Here is a 15,224-nt window from a genome sequence, read left to right as displayed (position 1 = left end):
TGGTCCGTGAGCAGCAGGGAAATCCTGCTTCGGCTTGGCCGGCTGCCTCAAGGCATTCAATGCTTTGCTCCAATCAGCATGTGCGAGCACCAGCAGGCGAGCAGCTGCAGGACCGCAAGCCACAATAACCATGGACGAAGCCAAAAAGAGCCGGAGCTTGCGCAAGGCAAGCCAGCTGAGCGGAAACGAGCAGCCACCCCGAGCGTCAGGGTGCAGCCTAGAACCCTGTCTGACTGACACAAGATTTCTTTTGTTTTCTAGTGAGTGCTGAGCATACTACTTCAAAGAACTCCCTGCTTGGGGCAGCTGACGCAAAAGGGTGCGTGAGGAAAGGCCACTCTGTAAGAGTCTGGCGCCATAGTATAGCGAGCGGCTGGAAACTGTGTAAAAGCCCTGGGGCTGTGGCAGCGGAGAATGTTGGTGATGAAATGTAAATGTACATTGTAAATATAAGCTAGTTCGGCAAGTGTAGTGAGGCAGCTGATGTAGTGTATTGAAAGTAAGGGATGTGCATTGCACTTTATCGGAGGTGAAATTTGAAGAGTTGTGTAATGTTGTGTCGGAAGTGTATTTTTGAGGTACAGGGCTGTGTGCTGAGCAGCAGGTGCAAGTGCAGAAGTGAAAGAACTGTGTGCGGGCTGTTATGAGAGAGGAAAAGGGGGTTGGTGCGCCTTGTTCGCAAGATCCGAGCGCGTTGTGTACTTGTGAAATTTAGAGTGCTGCCTCGAGCAAATTGTGGCATTGTGCAGACGTAGTGGAAAAAGGCCGTTGTTCCTTCGAGCCGGAATTGAACCAGCGACCTAAGGATGTCAGTGTTTTGATTTTCCTCTACAGTCCTCCGCTCTACCAGCTGAGCTATCGAAGGGGCAGGAGTTGTGGCACATGCAGCTGATTTAGTGCCATGCACTTTTGGCCACTCAGGGCCTTGTGCGCCTATTGATGGCGCAGCACTGTGGCACCGTGAGCCGCCAGCTGCTCCCCGCAGCTTGTGCGAGTAGTGTAATGGATAAGGCTTCCGTCTGTGGATCGCAAGCTGATAGCGTGCACTCCTTCCTGGCTGGCAGATTTATGCAAACTTTGCATTATGACTCGGGACACCAGGCAAGCTGACTTACTTGGGCGCGCCACCTTTGGCGTCGCTTTCTCAAGTCCCTTCTCAGCGCAGTAGGCACTCTCATTATCTGAAAGTCCTGACTTGGCAATGCCAAGTGACGCACACCACGATAAGCATCAACTGCTGCGAGAGGAACTTCAACGCGGTGAAAGCCGCACTTTGGTCTGTCCGAATTTTGCTGGCCTTCCGGTGCGAGGAGCTGTCGACGACCGAGCGTTGCCGATTGGCACATTCCAAGGTCCAGGACTATGTCCCGAGGGACGCACTGAAGCTTGGCAGGTGTCCCTCCTAGTTGACCTGCGGCCTGCAAGGAAATCCTGCTTCCGGTTGGCCGCCTGCGAGAACATATTCAATGCTTTGCTCCAGTCAGCATGTCTGAGCACCAGCAGGCGAGCAGCTGCAGGACCGCAAGCCAGAAAAATGATGAAAGAAGCCGAAAAGAGCTGGAGCTGACGGAAGGCAAGCGAAGTGAGCGGAAACTAGCAACCGCCACCAGTGTGAAGGAGCAGCCGAGAAGCCCGTGTGACTGACAGGAGGCTTCTTTTTCTTCCAAGGAAGTACTGAGTGTTTGGAAGAGTTACTGCTCCACGGAGCTGCTTGTACGCACCACAGAATGTCGCACGTGAAATGCTGGCAAGTACAGTGAGGCACCTCTTGTAGTGTAATGAGAGAAACTGATCTGTACTGCACTTGATGTCATGTCAAATTTCAACTGTTATGTAATGTATGCTTGCAAATTTTATCAAAAAAGTCTCTTTTTGGAAAGAAAAAGCAACGGTCTGCTGGCGCACAGAAGCAGCTGCACACGTGAAACAGCTGTGTGCAGGGTGTTTTCAGAGAGCAAAGGAGACATTCTGCGCATTGGCGACAACATGTTCCTTCAAAGCAACCTGTCAAGTTAAGAGCACTGGCTTCGGCTAATTGCTGCTTACTCCAAAATGGCAGCTGCACCTTTGAGCTGGAATTGCGGCAGAAACCTAAGGATAACCTTGCTTTGCATGCTCATGTACTTCACCACTGTTCAAGCTCAAGCATGGAAGGGAAGCAGTGAAGGTGATTCTCTTTGCTGATTGATCACCAAGCGACTCTGACCATTCCCACCCGTGGAGCTGCAAACACTGCAGCTGTGCAGACTGTGAGCTGCAAGTGCAAATGTACCTTTGGGGCCAGTGGCGCAATGGATAACGTGTCTGACTACGGATCAGAAGATTGTAGGTTCGACTCCTACCTGGCTCGTGCTGTTTTTGTACAAACTATGCATTGTGACTTTCTGCGCTTGCGAGCTGGCCGTGCTGCCTGATTCCTTGCAGGGCAAGTGCCTTCATAGCGGCGTAGGCATTTTTCACTCTCAAAATGCGAAGCTCCTCAATGCAATCCGCACTCAAAGTATGCAATGCTGCAAAGCCTTTTCTTTTCCCCTTCACTCAACTCAGCTTTCCAAGGTGGAAAAGTCAAGAAGCCTTTCTTGCCACAGCACAAGAAAGGATATGAAGCCTTTTCAGCACTTTGTGGCTGAGCAGGTGCAACCAATTGGGAGAAGAAGAGCCGGCGCCACTGTTGAGTGCCAAGAACTGGCCGAGCGGAGCGGAGCTAAGAAAGAAGTGGAGAATGCAGGCATCGATCCCGCAACCTCTCGCATGCAAAGCGAGCGCTCTACCACTTGAGCTAATTCCCCAGTGTTGTTGGGGTTGTTAGCCTAGCTTGTTTGGCAGGAGCTCCTCAGCACCACCCTCAACTTGGTCCGTGAGCAGCAGGGAAATCCTGCTTCGGCTTGGCCGGCTGCCTCAAGGCATTCAATGCTTTGCTCCAATCAGCATGTGCGAGCACCAGCAGGCGAGCAGCTGCAGGACCGCAAGCCACAATAACCATGGACGAAGCCAAAAAGAGCCGGAGCTTGCGCAAGGCAAGCCAGCTGAGCGGAAACGAGCAGCCACCCCGAGCGTCAGGGTGCAGCCTAGAACCCTGTCTGACTGACACAAGATTTCTTTTGTTTTCTAGTGAGTGCTGAGCATACTACTTCAAAGAACTCCCTGCTTGGGGCAGCTGACGCAAAAGGGTGCGTGAGGAAAGGCCACTCTGTAAGAGTCTGGCGCCATAGTATAGCGAGCGGCTGGAAACTGTGTAAAAGCCCTGGGGCTGTGGCAGCGGAGAATGTTGGTGATGAAATGTAAATGTACATTGTAAATATAAGCTAGTTCGGCAAGTGTAGTGAGGCAGCTGATGTAGTGTATTGAAAGTAAGGGATGTGCATTGCACTTTATCGGAGGTGAAATTTGAAGAGTTGTGTAATGTTGTGTCGGAAGTGTATTTTTGAGGTACAGGGCTGTGTGCTGAGCAGCAGGTGCAAGTGCAGAAGTGAAAGAACTGTGTGCGGGCTGTTATGAGAGAGGAAAAGGGGGTTGGTGCGCCTTGTTCGCAAGATCCGAGCGCGTTGTGTACTTGTGAAATTTAGAGTGCTGCCTCGAGCAAATTGTGGCATTGTGCAGACGTAGTGGAAAAAGGCCGTTGTTCCTTCGAGCCGGAATTGAACCAGCGACCTAAGGATGTCAGTGTTTTGATTTTCCTCTACAGTCCTCCGCTCTACCAGCTGAGCTATCGAAGGGGCAGGAGTTGTGGCACATGCAGCTGATTTAGTGCCATGCACTTTTGGCCACTCAGGGCCTTGTGCGCCTATTGATGGCGCAGCACTGTGGCACCGTGAGCCGCCAGCTGCTCCCCGCAGCTTGTGCGAGTAGTGTAATGGATAAGGCTTCCGTCTGTGGATCGCAAGCTGATAGCGTGCACTCCTTCCTGGCTGGCAGATTTATGCAAACTTTGCATTATGACTCGGGACACCAGGCAAGCTGACTTACTTGGGCGCGCCACCTTTGGCGTCGCTTTCTCAAGTCCCTTCTCAGCGCAGTAGGCACTCTCATTATCTGAAAGTCCTGACTTGGCAATGCCAAGTGACGCACACCACGATAAGCATCAACTGCTGCGAGAGGAACTTCAACGCGGTGAAAGCCGCACTTTGGTCTGTCCGAATTTTGCTGGCCTTCCGGTGCGAGGAGCTGTCGACGACCGAGCGTTGCCGATTGGCACATTCCAAGGTCCAGGACTATGTCCCGAGGGACGCACTGAAGCTTGGCAGGTGTCCCTCCTAGTTGACCTGCGGCCTGCAAGGAAATCCTGCTTCCGGTTGGCCGCCTGCGAGAACATATTCAATGCTTTGCTCCAGTCAGCATGTCTGAGCACCAGCAGGCGAGCAGCTGCAGGACCGCAAGCCAGAAAAATGATGAAAGAAGCCGAAAAGAGCTGGAGCTGACGGAAGGCAAGCGAAGTGAGCGGAAACTAGCAACCGCCACCAGTGTGAAGGAGCAGCCGAGAAGCCCGTGTGACTGACAGGAGGCTTCTTTTTCTTCCAAGGAAGTACTGAGTGTTTGGAAGAGTTACTGCTCCACGGAGCTGCTTGTACGCACCACAGAATGTCGCACGTGAAATGCTGGCAAGTACAGTGAGGCACCTCTTGTAGTGTAATGAGAGAAACTGATCTGTACTGCACTTGATGTCATGTCAAATTTCAACTGTTATGTAATGTATGCTTGCAAATTTTATCAAAAAAGTCTCTTTTTGGAAAGAAAAAGCAACGGTCTGCTGGCGCACAGAAGCAGCTGCACACGTGAAACAGCTGTGTGCAGGGTGTTTTCAGAGAGCAAAGGAGACATTCTGCGCATTGGCGACAACATGTTCCTTCAAAGCAACCTGTCAAGTTAAGAGCACTGGCTTCGGCTAATTGCTGCTTACTCCAAAATGGCAGCTGCACCTTTGAGCTGGAATTGCGGCAGAAACCTAAGGATAACCTTGCTTTGCATGCTCATGTACTTCACCACTGTTCAAGCTCAAGCATGGAAGGGAAGCAGTGAAGGTGATTCTCTTTGCTGATTGATCACCAAGCGACTCTGACCATTCCCACCCGTGGAGCTGCAAACACCGCAGCTGTGCAGACTGTGAGCTGCAAGTGCAAATGTACCTTTGGGGCCAGTGGCGCAATGGATAACGTGTCTGACTACGGATCAGAAGATTGTAGGTTCGACTCCTACCTGGCTCGTGCTGTTTTTGTACAAACTATGCATTGTGACTTTCTGCGCTTGCGAGCTGGCCGTGCTGCCTGATTCCTTGCAGGGCAAGTGCCTTCATAGCGGCGTAGGCATTTTTCACTCTCAAAATGCGAAGCTCCTCAATGCAATCCGCACTCAAAGTATGCAATGCTGCAAAGCCTTTTCTTTTCCCCTTCACTCAACTCAGCTTTCCAAGGTGGAAAAGTCAAGAAGCCTTGCTTGCCACAGCACAAGAAAGGATATGAAGCCTTTTCAGCACTTTGTGGCTGAGCAGGTGCAACCAATTGGGAGAAGAAGAGCCGGCGCCACTGTTGAGTGCCAAGAACTGGCCGAGCGGAGCGGAGCTAAGAAAGAAGTGGAGAATGCAGGCATCGATCCCGCTACCTCTCGCATGCAAAGCGAGCGCTCTACCACTTGAGCTAATTCCCCAGTGTTGTTGGGGTTGTTAGCCTAGCTTGTTTGGCAGGAGCTCCTCAGCACCACCCTCAACTTGGTCCGTGAGCAGCAGGGAAATCCTGCTTCGGCTTGGCCGGCTGCCTCAAGGCATTCAATGCTTTGCTCCAATCAGCATGTGCGAGCACCAGCAGGCGAGCAGCTGCAGGACCGCAAGCCACAATAACCATGGACGAAGCCAAAAAGAGCCGGAGCTTGCGCAAGGCAAGCCAGCTGAGCGGAAACGAGCAGCCACCCCGAGCGTCAGGGTGCAGCCTAGAACCCTGTCTGACTGACACAAGATTTCTTTTGTTTTCTAGTGAGTGCTGAGCATACTACTTCAAAGAACTCCCTGCTTGGGGCAGCTGACGCAAAAGGGTGCGTGAGGAAAGGCCACTCTGTAAGAGTCTGGCGCCATAGTATAGCGAGCGGCTGGAAACTGTGTAAAAGCCCTGGGGCTGTGGCAGCGGAGAATGTTGGTGATGAAATGTAAATGTACATTGTAAATATAAGCTAGTTCGGCAAGTGTAGTGAGGCAGCTGATGTAGTGTATTGAAAGTAAGGGATGTGCATTGCACTTTATCGGAGGTGAAATTTGAAGAGTTGTGTAATGTTGTGTCGGAAGTGTATTTTTGAGGTACAGGGCTGTGTGCTGAGCAGCAGGTGCAAGTGCAGAAGTGAAAGAACTGTGTGCGGGCTGTTATGAGAGAGGAAAAGGGGGTTGGTGCGCCTTGTTCGCAAGATCCGAGCGCGTTGTGTACTTGTGAAATTTAGAGTGCTGCCTCGAGCAAATTGTGGCATTGTGCAGACGTAGTGGAAAAAGGCCGTTGTTCCTTCGAGCCGGAATTGAACCAGCGACCTAAGGATGTCAGTGTTTTGATTTTCCTCTACAGTCCTCCGCTCTACCAGCTGAGCTATCGAAGGGGCAGGAGTTGTGGCACATGCAGCTGATTTAGTGCCATGCACTTTTGGCCACTCAGGGCCTTGTGCGCCTATTGATGGCGCAGCACTGTGGCACCGTGAGCCGCCAGCTGCTCCCCGCAGCTTGTGCGAGTAGTGTAATGGATAAGGCTTCCGTCTGTGGATCGCAAGCTGATAGCGTGCACTCCTTCCTGGCTGGCAGATTTATGCAAACTTTGCATTATGACTCGGGACACCAGGCAAGCTGACTTACTTGGGCGCGCCACCTTTGGCGTCGCTTTCTCAAGTCCCTTCTCAGCGCAGTAGGCACTCTCATTATCTGAAAGTCCTGACTTGGCAATGCCAAGTGACGCACACCACGATAAGCATCAACTGCTGCGAGAGGAACTTCAACGCGGTGAAAGCCGCACTTTGGTCTGTCCGAATTTTGCTGGCCTTCCGGTGCGAGGAGCTGTCGACGACCGAGCGTTGCCGATTGGCACATTCCAAGGTCCAGGACTATGTCCCGAGGGACGCACTGAAGCTTGGCAGGTGTCCCTCCTAGTTGACCTGCGGCCTGCAAGGAAATCCTGCTTCCGGTTGGCCGCCTGCGAGAACATATTCAATGCTTTGCTCCAGTCAGCATGTCTGAGCACCAGCAGGCGAGCAGCTGCAGGACCGCAAGCCAGAAAAATGATGAAAGAAGCCGAAAAGAGCTGGAGCTGACGGAAGGCAAGCGAAGTGAGCGGAAACTAGCAACCGCCACCAGTGTGAAGGAGCAGCCGAGAAGCCCGTGTGACTGACAGGAGGCTTCTTTTTCTTCCAAGGAAGTACTGAGTGTTTGGAAGAGTTACTGCTCCACGGAGCTGCTTGTACGCACCACAGAATGTCGCACGTGAAATGCTGGCAAGTACAGTGAGGCACCTCTTGTAGTGTAATGAGAGAAACTGATCTGTACTGCACTTGATGTCATGTCAAATTTCAACTGTTATGTAATGTATGCTTGCAAATTTTATCAAAAAAGTCTCTTTTTGGAAAGAAAAAGCAACGGTCTGCTGGCGCACAGAAGCAGCTGCACACGTGAAACAGCTGTGTGCAGGGTGTTTTCAGAGAGCAAAGGAGACATTCTGCGCATTGGCGACAACATGTTCCTTCAAAGCAACCTGTCAAGTTAAGAGCACTGGCTTCGGCTAATTGCTGCTTACTCCAAAATGGCAGCTGCACCTTTGAGCTGGAATTGCGGCAGAAACCTAAGGATAACCTTGCTTTGCATGCTCATGTACTTCACCACTGTTCAAGCTCAAGCATGGAAGGGAAGCAGTGAAGGTGATTCTCTTTGCTGATTGATCACCAAGCGACTCTGACCATTCCCACCCGTGGAGCTGCAAACACTGCAGCTGTGCAGACTGTGAGCTGCAAGTGCAAATGTACCTTTGGGGCCAGTGGCGCAATGGATAACGTGTCTGACTACGGATCAGAAGATTGTAGGTTCGACTCCTACCTGGCTCGTGCTGTTTTTGTACAAACTATGCATTGTGACTTTCTGCGCTTGCGAGCTGGCCGTGCTGCCTGATTCCTTGCAGGGCAAGTGCCTTCATAGCGGCGTAGGCATTTTTCACTCTCAAAATGCGAAGCTCCTCAATGCAATCCGCACTCAAAGTATGCAATGCTGCAAAGCCTTTTCTTTTCCCCTTCACTCAACTCAGCTTTCCAAGGTGGAAAAGTCAAGAAGCCTTTCTTGCCACAGCACAAGAAAGGATATGAAGCCTTTTCAGCACTTTGTGGCTGAGCAGGTGCAACCAATTGGGAGAAGAAGAGCCGGCGCCACTGTTGAGTGCCAAGAACTGGCCGAGCGGAGCGGAGCTAAGAAAGAAGTGGAGAATGCAGGCATCGATCCCGCAACCTCTCGCATGCAAAGCGAGCGCTCTACCACTTGAGCTAATTCCCCAGTGTTGTTGGGGTTGTTAGCCTAGCTTGTTTGGCAGGAGCTCCTCAGCACCACCCTCAACTTGGTCCGTGAGCAGCAGGGAAATCCTGCTTCGGCTTGGCCGGCTGCCTCAAGGCATTCAATGCTTTGCTCCAATCAGCATGTGCGAGCACCAGCAGGCGAGCAGCTGCAGGACCGCAAGCCACAATAACCATGGACGAAGCCAAAAAGAGCCGGAGCTTGCGCAAGGCAAGCCAGCTGAGCGGAAACGAGCAGCCACCCCGAGCGTCAGGGTGCAGCCTAGAACCCTGTCTGACTGACACAAGATTTCTTTTGTTTTCTAGTGAGTGCTGAGCATACTACTTCAAAGAACTCCCTGCTTGGGGCAGCTGACGCAAAAGGGTGCGTGAGGAAAGGCCACTCTGTAAGAGTCTGGCGCCATAGTATAGCGAGCGGCTGGAAACTGTGTAAAAGCCCTGGGGCTGTGGCAGCGGAGAATGTTGGTGATGAAATGTAAATGTACATTGTAAATATAAGCTAGTTCGGCAAGTGTAGTGAGGCAGCTGATGTAGTGTATTGAAAGTAAGGGATGTGCATTGCACTTTATCGGAGGTGAAATTTGAAGAGTTGTGTAATGTTGTGTCGGAAGTGTATTTTTGAGGTACAGGGCTGTGTGCTGAGCAGCAGGTGCAAGTGCAGAAGTGAAAGAACTGTGTGCGGGCTGTTATGAGAGAGGAAAAGGGGGTTGGTGCGCCTTGTTCGCAAGATCCGAGCGCGTTGTGTACTTGTGAAATTTAGAGTGCTGCCTCGAGCAAATTGTGGCATTGTGCAGACGTAGTGGAAAAAGGCCGTTGTTCCTTCGAGCCGGAATTGAACCAGCGACCTAAGGATGTCAGTGTTTTGATTTTCCTCTACAGTCCTCCGCTCTACCAGCTGAGCTATCGAAGGGGCAGGAGTTGTGGCACATGCAGCTGATTTAGTGCCATGCACTTTTGGCCACTCAGGGCCTTGTGCGCCTATTGATGGCGCAGCACTGTGGCACCGTGAGCCGCCAGCTGCTCCCCGCAGCTTGTGCGAGTAGTGTAATGGATAAGGCTTCCGTCTGTGGATCGCAAGCTGATAGCGTGCACTCCTTCCTGGCTGGCAGATTTATGCAAACTTTGCATTATGACTCGGGACACCAGGCAAGCTGACTTACTTGGGCGCGCCACCTTTGGCGTCGCTTTCTCAAGTCCCTTCTCAGCGCAGTAGGCACTCTCATTATCTGAAAGTCCTGACTTGGCAATGCCAAGTGACGCACACCACGATAAGCATCAACTGCTGCGAGAGGAACTTCAACGCGGTGAAAGCCGCACTTTGGTCTGTCCGAATTTTGCTGGCCTTCCGGTGCGAGGAGCTGTCGACGACCGAGCGTTGCCGATTGGCACATTCCAAGGTCCAGGACTATGTCCCGAGGGACGCACTGAAGCTTGGCAGGTGTCCCTCCTAGTTGACCTGCGGCCTGCAAGGAAATCCTGCTTCCGGTTGGCCGCCTGCGAGAACATATTCAATGCTTTGCTCCAGTCAGCATGTCTGAGCACCAGCAGGCGAGCAGCTGCAGGACCGCAAGCCAGAAAAATGATGAAAGAAGCCGAAAAGAGCTGGAGCTGACGGAAGGCAAGCGAAGTGAGCGGAAACTAGCAACCGCCACCAGTGTGAAGGAGCAGCCGAGAAGCCCGTGTGACTGACAGGAGGCTTCTTTTTCTTCCAAGGAAGTACTGAGTGTTTGGAAGAGTTACTGCTCCACGGAGCTGCTTGTACGCACCACAGAATGTCGCACGTGAAATGCTGGCAAGTACAGTGAGGCACCTCTTGTAGTGTAATGAGAGAAACTGATCTGTACTGCACTTGATGTCATGTCAAATTTCAACTGTTATGTAATGTATGCTTGCAAATTTTATCAAAAAAGTCTCTTTTTGGAAAGAAAAAGCAACGGTCTGCTGGCGCACAGAAGCAGCTGCACACGTGAAACAGCTGTGTGCAGGGTGTTTTCAGAGAGCAAAGGAGACATTCTGCGCATTGGCGACAACATGTTCCTTCAAAGCAACCTGTCAAGTTAAGAGCACTGGCTTCGGCTAATTGCTGCTTACTCCAAAATGGCAGCTGCACCTTTGAGCTGGAATTGCGGCAGAAACCTAAGGATAACCTTGCTTTGCATGCTCATGTACTTCACCACTGTTCAAGCTCAAGCATGGAAGGGAAGCAGTGAAGGTGATTCTCTTTGCTGATTGATCACCAAGCGACTCTGACCATTCCCACCCGTGGAGCTGCAAACACTGCAGCTGTGCAGACTGTGAGCTGCAAGTGCAAATGTACCTTTGGGGCCAGTGGCGCAATGGATAACGTGTCTGACTACGGATCAGAAGATTGTAGGTTCGACTCCTACCTGGCTCGTGCTGTTTTTGTACAAACTATGCATTGTGACTTTCTGCGCTTGCGAGCTGGCCGTGCTGCCTGATTCCTTGCAGGGCAAGTGCCTTCATAGCGGCGTAGGCATTTTTCACTCTCAAAATGCGAAGCTCCTCAATGCAATCCGCACTCAAAGTATGCAATGCTGCAAAGCCTTTTCTTTTCCCCTTCACTCAACTCAGCTTTCCAAGGTGGAAAAGTCAAGAAGCCTTTCTTGCCACAGCACAAGAAAGGATATGAAGCCTTTTCAGCACTTTGTGGCTGAGCAGGTGCAACCAATTGGGAGAAGAAGAGCCGGCGCCACTGTTGAGTGCCAAGAACTGGCCGAGCGGAGCGGAGCTAAGAAAGAAGTGGAGAATGCAGGCATCGATCCCGCAACCTCTCGCATGCAAAGCGAGCGCTCTACCACTTGAGCTAATTCCCCAGTGTTGTTGGGGTTGTTAGCCTAGCTTGTTTGGCAGGAGCTCCTCAGCACCACCCTCAACTTGGTCCGTGAGCAGCAGGGAAATCCTGCTTCGGCTTGGCCGGCTGCCTCAAGGCATTCAATGCTTTGCTCCAATCAGCATGTGCGAGCACCAGCAGGCGAGCAGCTGCAGGACCGCAAGCCACAATAACCATGGACGAAGCCAAAAAGAGCCGGAGCTTGCGCAAGGCAAGCCAGCTGAGCGGAAACGAGCAGCCACCCCGAGCGTCAGGGTGCAGCCTAGAACCCTGTCTGACTGACACAAGATTTCTTTTGTTTTCTAGTGAGTGCTGAGCATACTACTTCAAAGAACTCCCTGCTTGGGGCAGCTGACGCAAAAGGGTGCGTGAGGAAAGGCCACTCTGTAAGAGTCTGGCGCCATAGTATAGCGAGCGGCTGGAAACTGTGTAAAAGCCCTGGGGCTGTGGCAGCGGAGAATGTTGGTGATGAAATGTAAATGTACATTGTAAATATAAGCTAGTTCGGCAAGTGTAGTGAGGCAGCTGATGTAGTGTATTGAAAGTAAGGGATGTGCATTGCACTTTATCGGAGGTGAAATTTGAAGAGTTGTGTAATGTTGTGTCGGAAGTGTATTTTTGAGGTACAGGGCTGTGTGCTGAGCAGCAGGTGCAAGTGCAGAAGTGAAAGAACTGTGTGCGGGCTGTTATGAGAGAGGAAAAGGGGGTTGGTGCGCCTTGTTCGCAAGATCCGAGCGCGTTGTGTACTTGTGAAATTTAGAGTGCTGCCTCGAGCAAATTGTGGCATTGTGCAGACGTAGTGGTAAAAGGCCGTTGTTCCTTCGAGCCGGAATTGAACCAGCGACCTAAGGATGTCAGTGTTTTGATTTTCCTCTACAGTCCTCCGCTCTACCAGCTGAGCTATCGAAGGGGCAGGAGTTGTGGCACATGCAGCTGATTTAGTGCCATGCACTTTTGGCCACTCAGGGCCTTGTGCGCCTATTGATGGCGCAGCACTGTGGCACCGTGAGCCGCCAGCTGCTCCCCGCAGCTTGTGCGAGTAGTGTAATGGATAAGGCTTCCGTCTGTGGATCGCAAGCTGATAGCGTGCACTCCTTCCTGGCTGGCAGATTTATGCAAACTTTGCATTATGACTCGGGACACCAGGCAAGCTGACTTACTTGGGCGCGCCACCTTTGGCGTCGCTTTCTCAAGTCCCTTCTCAGCGCAGTAGGCACTCTCATTATCTGAAAGTCCTGACTTGGCAATGCCAAGTGACGCACACCACGATAAGCATCAACTGCTGCGAGAGGAACTTCAACGCGGTGAAAGCCGCACTTTGGTCTGTCCGAATTTTGCTGGCCTTCCGGTGCGAGGAGCTGTCGACGACCGAGCGTTGCCGATTGGCACATTCCAAGGTCCAGGACTATGTCCCGAGGGACGCACTGAAGCTTGGCAGGTGTCCCTCCTAGTTGACCTGCGGCCTGCAAGGAAATCCTGCTTCCGGTTGGCCGCCTGCGAGAACATATTCAATGCTTTGCTCCAGTCAGCATGTCTGAGCACCAGCAGGCGAGCAGCTGCAGGACCGCAAGCCAGAAAAATGATGAAAGAAGCCGAAAAGAGCTGGAGCTGACGGAAGGCAAGCGAAGTGAGCGGAAACTAGCAACCGCCACCAGTGTGAAGGAGCAGCCGAGAAGCCCGTGTGACTGACAGGAGGCTTCTTTTTCTTCCAAGGAAGTACTGAGTGTTTGGAAGAGTTACTGCTCCACGGAGCTGCTTGTACGCACCACAGAATGTCGCACGTGAAATGCTGGCAAGTACAGTGAGGCACCTCTTGTAGTGTAATGAGAGAAACTGATCTGTACTGCACTTGATGTCATGTCAAATTTCAACTGTTATGTAATGTATGCTTGCAAATTTTATCAAAAAAGTCTCTTTTTGGAAAGAAAAAGCAACGGTCTGCTGGCGCACAGAAGCAGCTGCACACGTGAAACAGCTGTGTGCAGGGTGTTTTCAGAGAGCAAAGGAGACATTCTGCGCATTGGCGACAACATGTTCCTTCAAAGCAACCTGTCAAGTTAAGAGCACTGGCTTCGGCTAATTGCTGCTTACTCCAAAATGGCAGCTGCACCTTTGAGCTGGAATTGCGGCAGAAACCTAAGGATAACCTTGCTTTGCATGCTCATGTACTTCACCACTGTTCAAGCTCAAGCATGGAAGGGAAGCAGTGAAGGTGATTCTCTTTGCTGATTGATCACCAAGCGACTCTGACCATTCCCACCCGTGGAGCTGCAAACACTGCAGCTGTGCAGACTGTGAGCTGCAAGTGCAAATGTACCTTTGGGGCCAGTGGCGCAATGGATAACGTGTCTGACTACGGATCAGAAGATTGTAGGTTCGACTCCTACCTGGCTCGTGCTGTTTTTGTACAAACTATGCATTGTGACTTTCTGCGCTTGCGAGCTGGCCGTGCTGCCTGATTCCTTGCAGGGCAAGTGCCTTCATAGCGGCGTAGGCATTTTTCACTCTCAAAATGCGAAGCTCCTCAATGCAATCCGCACTCAAAGTATGCAATGCTGCAAAGCCTTTTCTTTTCCCCTTCACTCAACTCAGCTTTCCAAGGTGGAAAAGTCAAGAAGCCTTTCTTGCCACAGCACAAGAAAGGATATGAAGCCTTTTCAGCACTTTGTGGCTGAGCAGGTGCAACCAATTGGGAGAAGAAGAGCCGGCGCCACTGTTGAGTGCCAAGAACTGGCCGAGCGGAGCGGAGCTAAGAAAGAAGTGGAGAATGCAGGCATCGATCCCGCAACCTCTCGCATGCAAAGCGAGCGCTCTACCACTTGAGCTAATTCCCCAGTGTTGTTGGGGTTGTTAGCCTAGCTTGTTTGGCAGGAGCTCCTCAGCACCACCCTCAACTTGGTCCGTGAGCAGCAGGGAAATCCTGCTTCGGCTTGGCCGGCTGCCTCAAGGCATTCAATGCTTTGCTCCAATCAGCATGTGCGAGCACCAGCAGGCGAGCAGCTGCAGGACCGCAAGCCACAATAACCATGGACGAAGCCAAAAAGAGCCGGAGCTTGCGCAAGGCAAGCCAGCTGAGCGGAAACGAGCAGCCACCCCGAGCGTCAGGGTGCAGCCTAGAACCCTGTCTGACTGACACAAGATTTCTTTTGTTTTCTAGTGAGTGCTGAGCATACTACTTCAAAGAACTCCCTGCTTGGGGCAGCTGACGCAAAAGGGTGCGTGAGGAAAGGCCACTCTGTAAGAGTCTGGCGCCATAGTATAGCGAGCGGCTGGAAACTGTGTAAAAGCCCTGGGGCTGTGGCAGCGGAGAATGTTGGTGATGAAATGTAAATGTACATTGTAAATATAAGCTAGTTCGGCAAGTGTAGTGAGGCAGCTGATGTAGTGTATTGAAAGTAAGGGATGTGCATTGCACTTTATCGGAGGTGAAATTTGAAGAGTTGTGTAATGTTGTGTCGGAAGTGTATTTTTGAGGTACAGGGCTGTGTGCTGAGCAGCAGGTGCAAGTGCAGAAGTGAAAGAACTGTGTGCGGGCTGTTATGAGAGAGGAAAAGGGGGTTGGTGCGCCTTGTTCGCAAGATCCGAGCGCGTTGTGTACTTGTGAAATTTAGAGTGCTGCCTCGAGCAAATTGTGGCATTGTGCAGACGTAGTGGAAAAAAGGCCGTTGTTCCTTCGAGCCGGAATTGAACCAGCGACCTAAGGATGTCAGTGTTTTGATTTTCCTCTACAGTCCTCCGCTCTACCAGCTGAGCTATCGAAGGGGCAGGAGTTGTGGCACATGCAGCTGATTTAGTGCCATGCACTTTTGGCCACTCAGGGCCTTGTGCGCCTATTGATGGCGCAGCACTGTGGCACCGTGAGCCG

At 51.7% G+C, this 15,224-nt stretch overlaps 15 non-coding genes across 15 annotated transcripts; 5 read left to right on the top strand and 10 right to left on the bottom strand.

The window, feature by feature from the left end:
- Window positions 1-772: 772 nt before the first annotated feature.
- trnay-gua (transfer RNA tyrosine (anticodon GUA)) lies at window positions 773-865 on the bottom strand. The gene is made up of 2 exons: window positions 829-865; window positions 773-808 (listed from the first exon to the last, which is right to left on the bottom strand). It is a non-coding gene; the product is annotated as a tRNA-Tyr (tRNA).
- Window positions 866-2,277: 1,412 nt separating this feature from the next.
- On the top strand, window positions 2,278-2,350 carry trnar-acg (transfer RNA arginine (anticodon ACG)). Its single transcript has one exon. It is a non-coding gene; the product is annotated as a tRNA-Arg (tRNA).
- Window positions 2,351-2,716: 366 nt separating this feature from the next.
- trnaa-ugc (transfer RNA alanine (anticodon UGC)) lies at window positions 2,717-2,789 on the bottom strand. Its single transcript has one exon. It is a non-coding gene; the product is annotated as a tRNA-Ala (tRNA).
- Window positions 2,790-3,623: 834 nt separating this feature from the next.
- trnay-gua (transfer RNA tyrosine (anticodon GUA)) lies at window positions 3,624-3,716 on the bottom strand. Its single transcript has 2 exons — window positions 3,680-3,716; window positions 3,624-3,659 (listed from the first exon to the last, which is right to left on the bottom strand). It is a non-coding gene; the product is annotated as a tRNA-Tyr (tRNA).
- A 1,412-nt stretch (window positions 3,717-5,128) lies between these two features.
- Window positions 5,129-5,201, top strand: trnar-acg (transfer RNA arginine (anticodon ACG)). Its single transcript has one exon. It is a non-coding gene; the product is annotated as a tRNA-Arg (tRNA).
- Window positions 5,202-6,474: 1,273 nt separating this feature from the next.
- trnay-gua (transfer RNA tyrosine (anticodon GUA)) lies at window positions 6,475-6,567 on the bottom strand. The gene is made up of 2 exons: window positions 6,531-6,567; window positions 6,475-6,510 (listed from the first exon to the last, which is right to left on the bottom strand). It is a non-coding gene; the product is annotated as a tRNA-Tyr (tRNA).
- Window positions 6,568-7,979: 1,412 nt separating this feature from the next.
- On the top strand, window positions 7,980-8,052 carry trnar-acg (transfer RNA arginine (anticodon ACG)). The gene has a single exon. It is a non-coding gene; the product is annotated as a tRNA-Arg (tRNA).
- A 366-nt stretch (window positions 8,053-8,418) lies between these two features.
- Window positions 8,419-8,491, bottom strand: trnaa-ugc (transfer RNA alanine (anticodon UGC)). Its single transcript has one exon. It is a non-coding gene; the product is annotated as a tRNA-Ala (tRNA).
- An 834-nt stretch (window positions 8,492-9,325) lies between these two features.
- trnay-gua (transfer RNA tyrosine (anticodon GUA)) lies at window positions 9,326-9,418 on the bottom strand. The gene is made up of 2 exons: window positions 9,382-9,418; window positions 9,326-9,361 (listed from the first exon to the last, which is right to left on the bottom strand). It is a non-coding gene; the product is annotated as a tRNA-Tyr (tRNA).
- A 1,412-nt stretch (window positions 9,419-10,830) lies between these two features.
- Window positions 10,831-10,903, top strand: trnar-acg (transfer RNA arginine (anticodon ACG)). The gene has a single exon. It is a non-coding gene; the product is annotated as a tRNA-Arg (tRNA).
- A 366-nt stretch (window positions 10,904-11,269) lies between these two features.
- Window positions 11,270-11,342, bottom strand: trnaa-ugc (transfer RNA alanine (anticodon UGC)). The gene has a single exon. It is a non-coding gene; the product is annotated as a tRNA-Ala (tRNA).
- Window positions 11,343-12,176: 834 nt separating this feature from the next.
- trnay-gua (transfer RNA tyrosine (anticodon GUA)) lies at window positions 12,177-12,269 on the bottom strand. The gene is made up of 2 exons: window positions 12,233-12,269; window positions 12,177-12,212 (listed from the first exon to the last, which is right to left on the bottom strand). It is a non-coding gene; the product is annotated as a tRNA-Tyr (tRNA).
- Window positions 12,270-13,681: 1,412 nt separating this feature from the next.
- trnar-acg (transfer RNA arginine (anticodon ACG)) lies at window positions 13,682-13,754 on the top strand. The gene has a single exon. It is a non-coding gene; the product is annotated as a tRNA-Arg (tRNA).
- A 366-nt stretch (window positions 13,755-14,120) lies between these two features.
- On the bottom strand, window positions 14,121-14,193 carry trnaa-ugc (transfer RNA alanine (anticodon UGC)). The gene has a single exon. It is a non-coding gene; the product is annotated as a tRNA-Ala (tRNA).
- Window positions 14,194-15,028: 835 nt separating this feature from the next.
- trnay-gua (transfer RNA tyrosine (anticodon GUA)) lies at window positions 15,029-15,121 on the bottom strand. Its single transcript has 2 exons — window positions 15,085-15,121; window positions 15,029-15,064 (listed from the first exon to the last, which is right to left on the bottom strand). It is a non-coding gene; the product is annotated as a tRNA-Tyr (tRNA).
- Between the last annotated feature and the right edge of the window lie 103 nt (window positions 15,122-15,224).

The sequence above is a fragment of the Heterodontus francisci genome, chromosome 5 (genome assembly GCF_036365525.1).
Source record: "Heterodontus francisci isolate sHetFra1 chromosome 5, sHetFra1.hap1, whole genome shotgun sequence".
Lineage (NCBI taxonomy): Eukaryota > Metazoa > Chordata > Chondrichthyes > Heterodontiformes > Heterodontidae > Heterodontus > Heterodontus francisci.
Note: the sequence above shows the minus strand (reverse complement) of the source record. Positions and strands in the feature narration are given on the sequence as shown.